A 15,695-nucleotide genomic window follows, 5' to 3' on the forward strand; every position below is an offset into this window, starting at 1 on the left:
ATGGAGTCATGACTAATTGTTGTTATTGGTACCTGAATGTTCCTTAGTTTTCTCATCATCTGGGGTTATTCCCCATAACTCAGTACCCTAGTTCCTTATGGAACAGGAGTCCAGTGGCCTCCTTCAAATGCCGCTGACGACCCTTAGCCAGTGTGTACCACTTGCCAGGATTTCCTCTTGACCCCCTTCTCCGCCATCTAATTTTCTATGCATCTAAAATCGCTCCTGTTGGACTTGCTGCCATTCTTCATGCAGCTACGATGCTCAGTAATCTAATTTGATTCAAATCATGGGGCCACAGCCTCTCCTTTCATTTACTTTTAAATCAATCTGTAGTTGTTAGCAAATATTATTGTAAACAACAGTTTACTCTAGGGAATTACATGAAAAACAATAGCTGTCTATAGCTGTTTCCATTCACAGGGTTCCCGATTTCCTAGCCCAGCTCCCTTTTCCTTGGGCTCACTATCGTTAAAGGGTACTTAGCCTAAAACAACTTAACTGGAGAAGAGAAACTGACCAGGATTTATGAATATAGAACATGCAAAAATCATAGAACAGAATACTGATGTTCACCAAGAATTCATAGAAAGTAGGAAGGTCCCTTTTTGAAATTGAAATTATTGAAATTATTAATTTTTTTTCATTTGGGTAAAGTGGCCTTGGTATTAAGTGACAGTTAACATTTTGCTTAAAATTAAGAACAAGAAGCTAATGTTTGAGTCACTGCAGCGATAATAGAGGAGACTTTAATGAAATGAAAAAGGAGACTGCAACCCTGACCAGCTAGGAAGGTAGTAAGCAGAGAGCAAGGCTCTGTCTTGTGGGAAGCATGGAGGGATGTCTGCCAGTGCTCGTGTAGGAAACAATGATACCACAAAGGAAATACACTGGAGGGAGTGTGGAGACTTCAGGTTCAAGAACATCTTGCCTACCAGAAAGCCACTGAAACTTCTACTGACCTTGGTGGCAGGCGTTGTAAGAAACTGAACCAAATATATCCTGAATGTATAATTTCTTACCTGTCATTTAAAATCTAGTGCTATAAGGAAGGAAACCCTTACTCCTTCCAGTCCCAAAGACAGTTGAAACCAAGTTTATGGGCTAACCCTAAGAAAGCAAGTGATTACTTACTTTCAAGTAACTTCCCGAGACCCTGCTTATCCCCTATTTAAAGAAATTTTTTCTCAAAGTAGTTTACAGCTTTTTTGTCCAACTTTTCCCATCCTGACACTTGCTTGTCATTTAGCTCTTCATTCGGCAAATACACAGTTTATATCAGCAATTTTCTGGTGGCTAAGCAAACACCAGTATATAAGACTATGCCAAGGAGTAAATATTGTAGAAAGGTAAACAGATAAATACTAATTTATAACAAATCAGATGTTTATAACTACTACTAAGAATAAACATGTGGGGACATAGGATACTAGAGGAGCAGGATTGGATATGATTTTGTATAAGATGATCAAGAAAGGTCTTCTGGGTAGGTGTCACTTGTGCAGTGACCTGAAAGCAGTACCTACATCTGGGGAATTGGTATTCTAAGCACTTAGAAAAACAATTGCCAAAGGCCTGGCATGAAGCATGCCTGGAGTGCTCACTCTTTCATAATCAAAATGTCTATTCCCTAAATAAAAGGTCCTTCTCCCCCAAATTCAAATTTTGTAGGCACTGCTGGGATATAGATTCTGCTATAGTGCTATAACACCCTTTTTGGTCCTGCTATATTGTGCTGTTATTATGATGATAATCATTATCATTATCATCGTAACTATGAATTCAGCAGCAAAGACAAACCTCAAACTGGATCTTGTGGGAAAGCAGACAGAAATGAAGCCTAAAGGGAAGGAAGCTTCGTAGCTGAAAATACGCATCCACCAAAATTATCCTGAACCACATCACTTCAATTTGCCTTCATTCTTCACCAGAAGGATGCTCTGTCATATTGTATTTCTGTAACTTAAATAGATATATAATTCTTTCCAGAGATAAGCAAATTTAAATCAAACAGGCACAAGGGTGTACTGACCATAACTAGATGGTTGGCAATATTCTATATATAATTAGAGTTATAAGACTTGATTTCATATGCTGAGGTACTTAATGTCTGGTTGGAGAAACAAAATACAAGCTTAACTGTAAGTAGAAATTTATGACTTAACATGGCACAGTGAACAGCAATCATCTGTTAGATGAAGGGATACATTGGGTGTTCCATCTTGTAAAGGTCACATAAAAAACAGACACTCGGAAATGCAAGAGGACTCAGTAATTAGGAGTAGAAGACAATACATGGCATGAGAGTCTTTCAGTCTTCTCACTAGGTATCCTGTGTGAGCTGAGGGACATCTCTCAAATTCCAAATCCTAGACGTTCATGATAGATATCCCCCCAACCTGCTCATCTGCAGGCTTCCCCAACTCAGTAGATGACAGCACTGTACTTGTTACCTGCTCAGGCCTAAAACTTGGAGACATCACTATCTTGTTCTCATAACCTCTACATCTAACTCATTAGCTTATCTGTGCCTCACCTTCAGCATATATGCTAAGTCTCCCCGCAACCTCTGCCACAACCCCTCCTCAATGAGTCTCACGATTTCTCACCTGAACTATTGCACAACCCACTTTATTCACATCTCTGCTTCCTCCCCTACCCCCAGGAGTCTATTCTAAACAAAGCAGCTGAAGTGCTCTCTTTAAAAAGCTGAATTAGATCCTGTCATTTCTCTGCTCAAAATCCTGGTATAGCTACCCAGTTCTCAGATTAAAATCTGAAAGTCATGTAATCAAATGCAAGACAATCAGGTACTTCATCTCCTGCTACCTCTTTGAAATCAGATTCCAACCCTTTCTTTTCCCTTATTCACTCTGGCTTCTTTGCTGCTCCTCACACACAAAGTATTATCTTGTTTTTTATTTACTATTCCCTGTGTAGCAAATACGTTTCCCCATGTGTCTACAGGGCAATTTTCTATGCCCTTCACTGCCTCATTTCTGATCAAATATATTGCCTTCTCAGAGCAGACTCACTCCTCAATAACTCCTCTAACCTTCCATTATCTGAACCCTGCATTTACCTTAGGTCATATGCATTTTTGTTTATTTTCAACTCCCCATCTCCAATTCCACAGTAGAGTAAACTCCGTAACAGTGGGGAATTTGTTTTGTTCACTGTCGTTTCCACAGCATATACAACAATGGCTAGCACTGAAAACTGGTGCCACTCCAGCCCTAGAGGTAAGCTCAGTTTGAAACACCAGTCCCAAAATTCACATATTGTTCTTGCCACATGACATGAAAATGACAAACATCATATTCTTTTTTTTTTTCCTTTTTATCCCAGAAGTGTGAAGTACGTCTGGCTATGATGTTCTGGTGCCTTTTAACCATAATTTTTTGGGAAGATATTTGTTCAAATGTCAGAAGTACCTCAAAGGGATGTAAAAGAGCGATGGTTATGTGGGTAGGATTGGGAACTCTCTCCTTCTATGTAAGATTAGCCTTTTAGAATTAAAAATAATCTAACATTTTATGCATTTTAACTTTTTGTCTTATTTAAAACTTACAGTGCCATATATTTATTTATAAGCCTTTAATATACATCATTTCCCTTTTTTTTAAAAAAAAAAAGCTTACTCTTCACTCCTCAATTTTTAAGTTTCATCTTTTTAGCTACTTTTTCTTGTGAATTTTTAACATGAAAAATAACACTGATAGGGTTCTAAGGAGTTAAAAAATATTTTTACATAGTTATAACCCTTGCTGCTCAAATCAGAGCAGGGCAACAATTGTACTGAGGCTCAGAGAAATTAAGTGTTTTCCTAATTTTACAGAGCTTATATTTGTCAAAGTCACACCCTTAACACAATTCTAACTTCCAAACTCTTGGCAAACAAGGCATTGTTCAGGGCATAAGTTCTAAGCCTTCCAAATGCTGTATAATTTGAAGGGTTTTTTTGAGGTACTGACATTCTGGTTGATATAAAATGAATATTCAAGAAATAAGCTACGGAGAAGGTAAGTGTTTTACATTCATTGAATAGCTTCCAATTTTGTGTCTGTATTTGATTTCTCATTACAACTATACAAGGATAACAGTGCATGTGTTAGTATCCTTATCAGGCAGGATAGATAGTTATTTTGTAGTGACAAATAACCTCAAATCCCAGTGGCTTTGCACAACCAACATTGATCTCTAGCTCCCTCTGTGTTTGCATTGCAAGCTAGTGGTGGCTGTGCAGCCTCTATTTGGCATACTGCAGATTTTGGGCAAAGAAAAGTCAGAAATATGGTGAACCACCATATCAGCACTCCTCAATTCTGCCCATATTTTATTGGCAAAGTCACGTTATACATCAGCTCAATCAGAGTGAGATGTATTTGCCTTCCATAAGAGGGGGCACAGTAAAGTCCCAAGGCCAAGCCTGATATCAATGGCATTGGTAAGTACCACACTCGTTTAGGGATTTTATTTAAGAGATTGCATTATACAATCTAGTGCATGACCCAGATTGCTCAGATGAGGAAACTGAAACTCAAAGCAAGTAGGTAGTAATTGACGAATGAGGAATTCAGCTCAAATTCATGATTCAAGTCTCAGTGTTTCCTGTATTGCACTAAACTACACTGCTTAAGAACTCAGCAACAGCACCATAGATGTCCCTGAATAGAAGTCAAGCTCATTTCCCTTTCACCCCTATTCCCCACCTCTCCACATCTCCAGTTCTATCTGTGGTAGAGCATTGTTGAGGAATCTTATCATCACAGAGGACCCTAAGCCTCTGAAAAGCAAAGTTAGAAAATAATTTTAAATTTTAAATTTTAGGCTCAATTCAGTGAGCCACAATATTTTGCAATTGTCAAAAGCAATTAGATAAGGATCAATGGGGAGATCATGGCAGACAGGAGGCAGGACTACATTGCAGCTTCAGACAGAGCAGCAGGTGGAAGCTCACATGGTGAATTTAAGCTCCATATTGACTGCAAGAACAAACCAGCAATCCTGAGAGGACCCACAGACCCTCTGAAGGAAGTGGGCAGCTCCTGCAGGACCTGGGAGATACCCCAAATACTGCACTGGTATCCACAGCTGAGAGACCCATAGATGGTTCACATTACATGACTCTGCAGACAACCCCCAGTACAAGCCCGGAGATGGGTAGATTTGCTGGGTGTGTAGACCCAGAAGAGAAACCACAATCACAGCAGTTAGATTCACAGGAAGCCACATCTATAGGAAAAGGGGAAGAGTACTACATCACAGGAGCACCTCGTGGGACAAAAGGAACTGAACAACAGCCTTCAGCCCTAGACCTTCCCTCTGACAGAGCCTACCCAAATGAGAAAAAACTAGAAAAGCAACCAGGGAAATATGACAAAACAAGGCTTTTTAACATCTCCCCCCTCCCCCCGCCCGCCTCCAAAATGACACTAGTTCCCCAGCTATGGACCCAAGCCAAGAAGAAATGCCTAATTTACCTGAAAAAGAATTCAGGAGGTTAGTTATTGAGCTAACAGGGAGGCACCAGAGAAAGGCAAAGCCCAATGCAAGGAAATCCAAAAAAATGATACAAGAAGTGAATGGAGAAATATTTAATGAAATAGGTGGTGTAAAGAAAAAAACAATAAAAAATTTGGGAAACTTTGGACACACTTTTAGAAATGTGAAATTCTCTGGAAAGTCTCAGCAATAGAACTGAACAACTAGAGGAAAGAAATGGAGAGTTTGAAGACAAGGTCTTTAAATAAACTCAAACAAAGACAAAGAAAAAAGAATAAGAAAATAGGAACAAAGCCTCCAAGAAGTCTGGGATTATGTTAAATGACCAAACCTAACACTAATCACTGTTCCTGAGGAAGAAGAGAATTCTAAAAGCTTGGAAAACATATTTGGGGAATAATCAAGGACAATTTCCCCAGCCTTGCTATAGACCTAGACATCAAAATACAAGAAGCACAAAGAACACCTAGGAAATTCATTGCAAAAAGATCATCACCTAGGCACATTGTCATCAGGTTATCCAAAGTTAAGACAAAGGAAAGAATCTTAAGAGCCGTGAGACAGAAGCACCAGGTAACTTATAAAAGAAAACCTATCAGATGAACAGCAGATTTCTTAGCAGAAACCCTACAAGCTAGAAAGGATTGGGGCCCTATTTTCAGCCTCCTCAAAGAAAATAATTATCAGTCAAGAATTTTGTGTCCAGTGAAACTAAGCATCATATATGAAGGGAAGACACAGTCTCTTTCAGACAAACAAATGTTGAGATAATCGCCATTACCAAGCCACCACTACAAGAACTGCTAAAAGGAGCTCTAAATCTTAAAACAAATCCTGGAAACACATCAAAATAGAACCTCTTTAAAGCATAAATCACACAGGACCTATAAAACAAAAGTACAAGCTAAAAAGCAAAAACAAAAAATAAAAAAACCAAAGTACACAGGCAACAGAGAGCACAATGAATGTAAGGATATCTCACCTTTCATTACTAACATTGAATGTAAATTGAAGGCCTTAATGCTCCACTTAAAAGACACAGAACCACAGAATGGAGAACTCACCAATCAACTATCTGCTGCCTTCTAGAGACTTACCTAACACATAAAGACTCACATAAACTTAAAGTAAAGGGGTGAAAAAAGGTATTTCATGCAAATGGATGACCAAAGTGAGCAAGGGTAGCTATTCACATATCAGACAAAACAAACTTTAAAGCAATGGCAGTTAAAAGAGACAAAGAGGGGCATTATACAGTGGTAAAAGGCTTTGTCCAACAGGAAAATATCACAATCCTAAACATATATGAACCTAAAACTGGAGCTCCCAAATTTATAAAACTATTATTAATACACCTAAGAAATGAGATAGTTACCAACACAATAATAGTGGGGGACTTCAATACTCCACTGACAGCACTAGACAGGTCATCAAGACAGAAAGTCAACAAAGAAACAATGAATTTAAACTATACCTTGGAAAAAATGGACTTAACCGATATTTACAGAACATTTCATCCAACAATCACAAAATACACATTCCATTCAACTGCACATGGAACTTTCTCCAAGATAGGCCATATGATAGGCCATAAAATGAACCTCAATAAATTTTTAAAAATTGAACTTATATCAAGCACTCTCTCAGACCACAGTGGAATAAAACTGGAAATCAACTCCAAAAGGAACCTTCAGAACCATGCAAATACATGGAAATTAAATAACTTGCTCCTGAAGGAGCATTGAGTCAAAAACAAAATCAAGATGGAAATTAAAAAATTCTTCGAACTGAATGACATTAATGACACAACCTACCAAAACCTCTGGAATACAGCAAAGGCAGTGCTAAGGGGAAAGTGCCCTAAACGCCCACATCAAAAAAACCGAAAGAGCACAAACTGACATTCTAAGGTCACAGATCAAGAAACTAGAGAAACAGGAACAAACCAAATCCAAACCCAGCAGAAGAAAGGAAATAAATAAGATCAGAGCAGAACTAAAGGAAATTGAAGCACCAAAAAAATACAAAAGATAAGTGAAACAGAAAGCTGGTTCTTTGAAAAGATAAATGAAATTGATATACGGTTAGTGAGATTAACCAAGAAAAGAAGAGAGAAAACCAAAACAACCTCGATAAGAAACGAAACAGGAGCTATTACAACTGACATCATTGAAATACAAAAGACCATTCAAGGCTACTATGAACACCTTTACACATATAAACTAGACAACTTAGAAGAGATGGATAAATTCCTGGAAAAACACAACCCTCTTAGCTTAAATTAGGAAGAATTAGATACCTTGAGCAGACCAATAACAAGCAGTGAGATTGAAATGGTAATTTAAAAATTACCAAGAAAAAAAAGTCCAAGATCAGACAGATTCACAGCAGAATTCTACCAGACATTCAAAGAAGAATTGGTGCTGATCCTTTTGACACTATGCCACAAGATAGAGAAAGAAGAAACCCTCCCTAATTCATTCTATGAAGCCAGCATCACATTAATGTCAAAACCAGGGAAGGACATAACCAAAAAAGAAGACTAGAGACCAATATCCTTGATGAACATAGATGCTAAAATCCTTAACAAAATACTAGCTAACCAAATCCAACAACATATCAAAAAGATAATCCACCATGATCAAGTGGGTTTCATACCAGGGATGCAGGAATAGTTTAACATACACAAGTCAATAAATGTGATATACCACATACACAGAATTAAAAACAAAAAATCACATTATCATCTCAACAGATGCAGAAAAAGCATTTAACAAAATCCAGCATCCCTTTGTGATTAAAACTCGCAGCAAAGCAGCATACAAGGGACATAGCTTAATGTAATAAAAGCCATCTATGACAAAACCACAGCCAACGTAATACTGAATGAGGAATAGTTGAAAGCATTCCCTCCGAGAACTGGAACAAGACAAGCATGCCCACTCTCACCACTTCTCTTCAACATAGTACTGAAGTCCTAGCCAAAGCAATCAGACAAGAGAAAGAAATAAAGGGCACCCAAGTCAGTAAAGAGGAAGTCAAACTGTCACTACTTGCTGATCATTTACCTTGAAACCCCTAAAGACTTCTCCAGAAATCTCCTAGAACTAATAAAATAATTCAGCAAAGTTTCCAGATACAAGATTAATGTACACAAATCAGTAGCTCTTCATACACCAGCAGTGACCAAGCTGAGAATCAAATCAAGAACTCAATCCCTTTTTCAATAGCTTCAAAAAAACAAAACAAACAAACACAAGATAAAACAACTTAGGAATATAACTAACCAAGGAGTTGAAAGACCTCTACAAGGAAAACTACAAAACACTGCTGAAAGAAATCATAGACGACACAAACAAATGGAAACACATCCCATGCTCATGGATGGGTAGAATCAATATTGGGAAAATGACCATATTGCCAAAAGAAATCTACAAATGCAATGCAATCCCCATCAAAATATCATCATCATTCTTCACAGAATTAGAAAAAAAAATTCTAAAATTCATATGGAACCAAAAAAGAGCCTGCATAGCCAAAGCAAGACAAAGCAAAACATATCTGGAGGCATCACATTACCTGATTTCAAAGTATGCTATAAGGCCATAGTCACCAAAACAGTGTGGTACTGGTAGGAAAATAGGCACACAGCTCAATGGAACAGAATAACAACCCAGAAATAAACCCAAATACTTACAGCCAGCTGATTTTCGACAAAGCAAACAAAAACATAAAGTGGGGAAAGGACATCCTTTTCAACCAATGGTGCTGGGATAATTGGCTAGCCACATGTAGGATAATGAAACTGGATCCTCATCTCTCACCTTATACAAAAATCAACCCTAGGTGGATTAAGGACTTAAATCTAAGATCTGAAACTGCAAGAATTCTAGAAAATAACATTGGAAAAACCCTTCTATACCTTGGCTTAGGCAAAGATTTCATGACCAAGAACTGAAAAGCAAATGCAGTAAAAACAAAGATAAATAGCTGGGACCTAATTAAACTAAAGAGCTTTTGCATGTCAAAAGAAACAGTCAGCAGAGTAAACAGATGACCCACTGAGTGGGAGAAAATCTTCACAATCTATGCTAATATTCAGAATCTACAACCAACTCAAACAAATCAGTAAGAAAAAAACAAACAATTCCATCAAAAAGTGGGCTAAGGACATGAATAGACAATTTGCAAAAGAAGATATACAAATGGCCAACAAACATATGAAAATATGCTCAACATCACTAATGATCAGGGAAATGCAAATCAAAACCACAATGCAATACCGTCTTACTCCTGCAAGAATGGCCATAATCAAAAAATCAAAAAACAGTAGATGTGGGCATGGATGCAGCAATCAGGGAACACTTCTACACTGCTGATGGCAATGTAAACTAGTACAGCCACTATGGAAAACAGTGTGGAGATTCCTTGAAGAACTAAAAGTAGAACTACCATTTGATCCAGCAATCCCATTACTGGATACCTACCCAGAGGAAAAGAAGTATTATTCGAAAAAGATACTTGCACATACATTTTTATAGCAGCCCAATTCACAATTGCTAAATCGTGGAACCAACCCAAATGCCCATCAATCAATGAGTGGATAAATAAACTGTGCTATATATACACTATGGAATACTACTCAGCCATAAAAAGGAATCAATTTACAGCATTTGCAGTGACCTGGATGAGATTGGATTCTGTTATTCTAAGTGAAGTAATGCAGGAATGGAAAACCAAACATCATATGGTCTCACTGATATGTGGGAGCTAAGCTGTGGGGATGCAAAGGCATAAGAATGATTCAATGGACTTTAGGGACTGCGGGGAAGATTGGGAGGGTGGGGGAGGGATAAAAGACTACAAATATGGTGCAGTGTTTACTGCTTGGGTGATGGTTGCACCAAAATCCCACAAATCACCACTAAAGAACTTACTCATGTAACCAAATACCACCTGTACCCAAATAACTTATGGAAAAATAAAATTAAATAAAATTATGTATAAGGATTTTAAAAAAGCAATTCAACAGACTGCTTCCTATGGCCCTTTACAGCTGTAACAATCAGTGAAAACAAGATTTATTTGGCCCCTCGCTGTTGATAAATCATCATTCCCTTTTCCATAGTGTTCTTTTGTCATAAACACAAACATAAAGAAAACTGTTCTTCAGTGGAGAAAAACAAGACCTATACCTAGTGTGGGGTAAAAGTTCTTTGTATTTTTGCTGTTTAAAAGGATGAATCTTATATAAGACAACAATGTTACCCTTTAGAGTTCTTTTAAAGAAAAAAATGAAATAAAAATAGTGTTAGACTCATTCTTGGTAAAAATCCAGATTGCTGGAAACTCTACAAATAACCTGATTTCTTCAAAAAATATAAAGCACAGAGAAACAATTTATAAAAAGTGCCTTAGAAGACATATCAACCAACTATAGTTGTGTCTCATTTGAACAAACCAACTGTAAACATGTTAATGCAAATAATAAAGGATATTTGAAACCTGATTTTATATTTAAAAGTATAGAATTATTGCTATTGTTTCCAGTTTTAGAATACTGTATCTTTTAGAGCTATATAGTGTAATATTTACAGATGAAATTATATGATACTTGGGTAACAAATTTTAACACAATATTATGGGGGAGTAGACAGGAGTATAGCTCTGAATTAATAACTGTTAAAGCTGGATTTTGGTGAGAACATTGGTATTCATTGTATTTTTTTCTTTTGTAGGTTTGAAATCTTCCATATCAAACTATTTAAGACAATTTATGGTAGCAATTTCTGCCCAATATTTAAGACTACAGCATCAGTTTTGTTGTGCCTTTTAATTTTATAAAGTTTCATTCCTCTACTAAATCCTGTCATCTTAATTATTTATTTGTAAGTTGAAACCAGAATACTCAAAACGGAGGTCAAGTTCCAACCTTCTATGTTGTGACATTTAGATTATTGAAGCCATGGAAAAACATCACAGATATTTGTAGACTGCAGCCAGATTGAACCAAAATGAATATTTTTCTATTTATAGTATGTGCTTTTGGTGGCAGAGGGTTAATGACATTTCATTTTGTGACCAATGGCATTGAGAACAATTTGCCTGGTATTTGAAGCACATACAAAAAATAAATTTTCTTTATCTTAATTCCTTAAGTTTTAGTATTCCACTTTCTATTTGCAATTACGCAAGGATTTGAATATGAAGAGGCACACCCCAAGCTTAAGACCTTTCATCAATCTCAGTGTAACAAGACTCAAAAGTAAAGTAACTCTGTTTTTTTTTACTCTAAGAAACTCACCCACAGCATATATATTTGCAACTTAGCCCTGACCTTGGTTTGTAATGTCAACATGAGGTTCCTTTCAGTCAGCAGTTTTTCCTGCAAATTCCATACAACAATATCTGGATTTTATTTTTAATATGGCACTTACATATCTGGGATGTCAGTTTGCCAGAAAAAATTCAATATGAGATCCTTAAATATATTTAACTTGAATTGCTTGCGGCTGACACAGGAAAGACCCAGTGATGGAGTATTTAATTCATGGTCTTGGACAAGATGCTGTATTGTGCTTTGATGCAGCACAGTCAGATGCTAAAGGAATCCAGCACAGTGGAAGTCCACATAAACGTGAGGCTTGCTCAACTAACTCTGGTAATATGAGAGGGTTGTGTGTTTTATGCAAACACATGTTCTTCGTGTGCGTGGTACTTTGTGTGTGTCTGCTGCTTGTGGTGTCTGTGCCCAAGCCTAACTGCAGGAGAGGTACACACTGGGCATATAAGAAGCCTTGACATGAAGAAGGTCTATGACAAAACTTCAGGCCACAGAGTACAGCTGTCTGCAGGTTAACAGGGTGAAACAACTCCTAATTCAAGAGTACTTGATTTAAGTTTCCTTGGTAACTAGATCAGAGCTAAGATAGATTCAAATTCATTTCTCAGAATCGCCTCGAATTTCACCACTTTTCCGTTCTGTATCATTTTTCCATTTCCTTTGGGGACCTAACCACATGCATTATTCCCTTATCATTTGGTAGAGAAAAATCATTTTAAACAAAATTATTATAATTCTATTCAATCTAACAAAGCACATTTGTTTAAGACTGGTCTGGACAAAGTCGGCTTTGGCTTTTATTGTTTAACTGCTGTGTGACCTTGGGAAAATTACTTCACCTTTCTAGGCCTCCGTTTCCTAATTGGTAAAGTGGAAAAAGGCATAAACATACACCCGATGTGAAAGATGGTGATACAAGAAAGAGAACAAAAGAAACATGTTCATAGGGAATAATGAGCCCTCAAGGTTGAATCTTTTCAATCTAGTCTCATTTTTTGAATGCTTGAAATATAATGGATAGAACATATGATAATGGATTTTAATAATTGTCACAATAATTACAATAATATATTTTAAAAGATGAGACAGTACTTGCATACAAGAGTTCACAGTTCAGTCAGGGGACAAGTGAGAAAACAAGCTGTAACATCAGCCATCAGTAAGCACCACGTCACAGGGAAGAGGGGGCCTACTGGGGATCAAGAGATGGGCAAGTTCTGCCAGAGAGATTCAGGGGTGGTGTTGCTAAGGAGGTGGATTTTACTGGGTTTGTGAAGGAAAATTAAGGTTTTGACTGTTGAAGTAGTTTTGAAAGGTTGGCCCAAACAAGTTTAAAGCCAAGTAGATGTGAAGAAAGGTATTATTAAAAATTCTGGCTGGGCGTGGTGGCTTATGCCTATAGATCCCAGCACTTTGGGAGGCCAAGGCAGGCAGATCACTTGAGGCCAGGGGTTCAAAACCAGCCTGGCCAACATGTTGAAACCCTGTCTCTAGTAAAAATACAAAAATGAGCAGGGCATGGTGGCATGCGCCTGTAATCCCAGCTACTTAGGAGGTTGAGGCAGGAGAATCACTTGAAGCTGGGAGGCAGAGGTTGCAGTGAGCTCAGATTATGTCACTGCACTCTAGTCTGGGCAAATAATTATAAAAATAAAAATAAAATAAAATAAAATTTCAAGGACTTTATATTAGAATAAACCTCACATACAGACTGGTGGTAGTGGGAAAGAGATAGAGGAGATCAGAACTATAAAGAGCTTTCCATTTGGACTTGATCATGAAAGCAATGGCAGGTAGCTTTTCAGAAATACGAAGCAAGGAGACATAATCATATTGACCACGGAAATGAGGGATTTGACATATAGCATTTCTATACGTGGTGTTAACTTTGTTCTCAAATAGTTGTTGGCAGAAGATTCATTGGATGAATCCAATTTTTCCGAAATTGACAATTCTGATGATTGAGATGATTCTGATATTAGTTCTGTTTAGAAATAACGCCAAGAATAGTTTTTATATTTTATTTTCACATTGAAAAGCATCAGATTTGCTTCAGCCTCAAAGAGCATGCTTATGTCAAATTAAATAAGCGAGGACAGCGAGCCGCGCTTATTTTTTCTAAACGGGAAAAGGGTTAAACTCTTGAATCACCGTTTTTCCTTTCCTTTTACTTTTCTTTCTGCTCTTCTCCGCACCAATGTGCTTGTGTTTTATTAATTTCTGGTCATTCAATCTTTTACCCATTATAGACTGACTTGGAGGCATATCCACCTTTGTGTATTTAAAATGAATGTATGAGCTAATTTTATCTCACAGAGAGAAGTTATTAAGAGGTGAGACAATCAACATGGAATGCGATATATGTTTATTCATCACAGCCTCCTCGCACTCCATATCCAGGCACCATACAGTGAGATATTAAGAGGTGACAAAGTGTCATTACAATACCAGATCCTGCTTCTCAGGCTATATTTAAACTCCAACTCTTCCAGCCACTGAAAACTGTGGCAGAGTGCAGCTCACTCAAAACGCAATGATCCAGGGAGAGGCTTTGTAATAATTTACACTTGTTTTGTGTTAGCAGATATTTTTAGAGGACTGAAGTGGAAAACTGGCTGCTATACATAAGCACTCAATATGACGCCTTTTTACAGACCACAGGGGGATTCCTATCTATTTTTATATATGGAGAAACTTTTTTTTCAAAAATGAGGAGCACACACTTACAAACAAAGCAAAAACAAACAAAATCATCTTCTGACTTTTTTTTTGCCTCAAAGGAAGCACTATAGGAAAAAAGTCACAGAGTAAAGTCACAGGATTGTAAAGCTGGACAGGACCACAAAGACCATTCCTTCCAAACCCCTCAAATTACAGATGAGGAAACAGGCTAAGGGAATGTGCAACTTTCCCAAGGTCACAGTTAGTTAACTTTTCAGCAGGGACTAGAATTTAAATCTTTTAAATCCCAGTCCAGTCCCCTTAAACAGTAAGAAAAGGTGGAAAACAAGTGCTATTTCCCCAGGAATCACTTATCTATTCACAAAAGGAGGTTTGGCCTACCAGAAAAGAGACAAGTCTACGTTACCATATGGTTTAAAATATGGAGTAGTTACCCCAGTGCCTTCTGGAAAGTTCTTTTGGGCAAGTTCAGCATCTTCCTGTTGGGTTTCCTGGCTGCTCTGAGAAACTTATCCCGGGGCCCATGGTATAACTTCTACAGACTTTGCGTGCAAAAGACTGAACCAGCAGCTTCTGAATTATGATCCCTGAGCTATTTGCGGTTTGGCAGGCCTTGCAGTTTAGCAAAGAAGTAAATTTCAATTTCTAGAAGAGGGAACTTGGGAACGGGGAGAAAAAGAAATGGTTTTAACTGAAAGGTGAAACACAAACTGTGGATTTTACCATGAATGATAGACAGTTATTTCATTGTGTATGAAATACATTTGAAAAGTGAGAACACTCTAAAAAGGCCATAATAACAAAAACACAGCATCATGGCTATGTGTGCTAGTTACAGGGCTGGCCAGACCACTTGCTGTAACTCTCAGGACTTTCAAAGAAGGCCACTGGGATGAAAGAAAAATCCATCTGTATGCAGCAAAATGCAGTTTCTTTTCTGATATGAAGAAATAATTATTCTCAAAGATCTTGCGGTCGTTGCCTCTACCCCTTGCAGTAGAGTAAGGAACAGCATAATAGCATTCACTAGGGAGAAATCCTATATGTCCCTGGCAGTGTGTTGGAACATACCAGGGAAAATTAACAGCTTCAAGTCAAATAGGCTCCTGGATCAGAGAAACCTCCTGTTGAGCATTCATTATATAGTTTCAATTTTTTCAACTGG

This window comes from Nomascus leucogenys, chromosome 22a (assembly GCF_006542625.1).
Source record: "Nomascus leucogenys isolate Asia chromosome 22a, Asia_NLE_v1, whole genome shotgun sequence".
NCBI classification, from domain to species: domain Eukaryota; kingdom Metazoa; phylum Chordata; class Mammalia; order Primates; family Hylobatidae; genus Nomascus; species Nomascus leucogenys.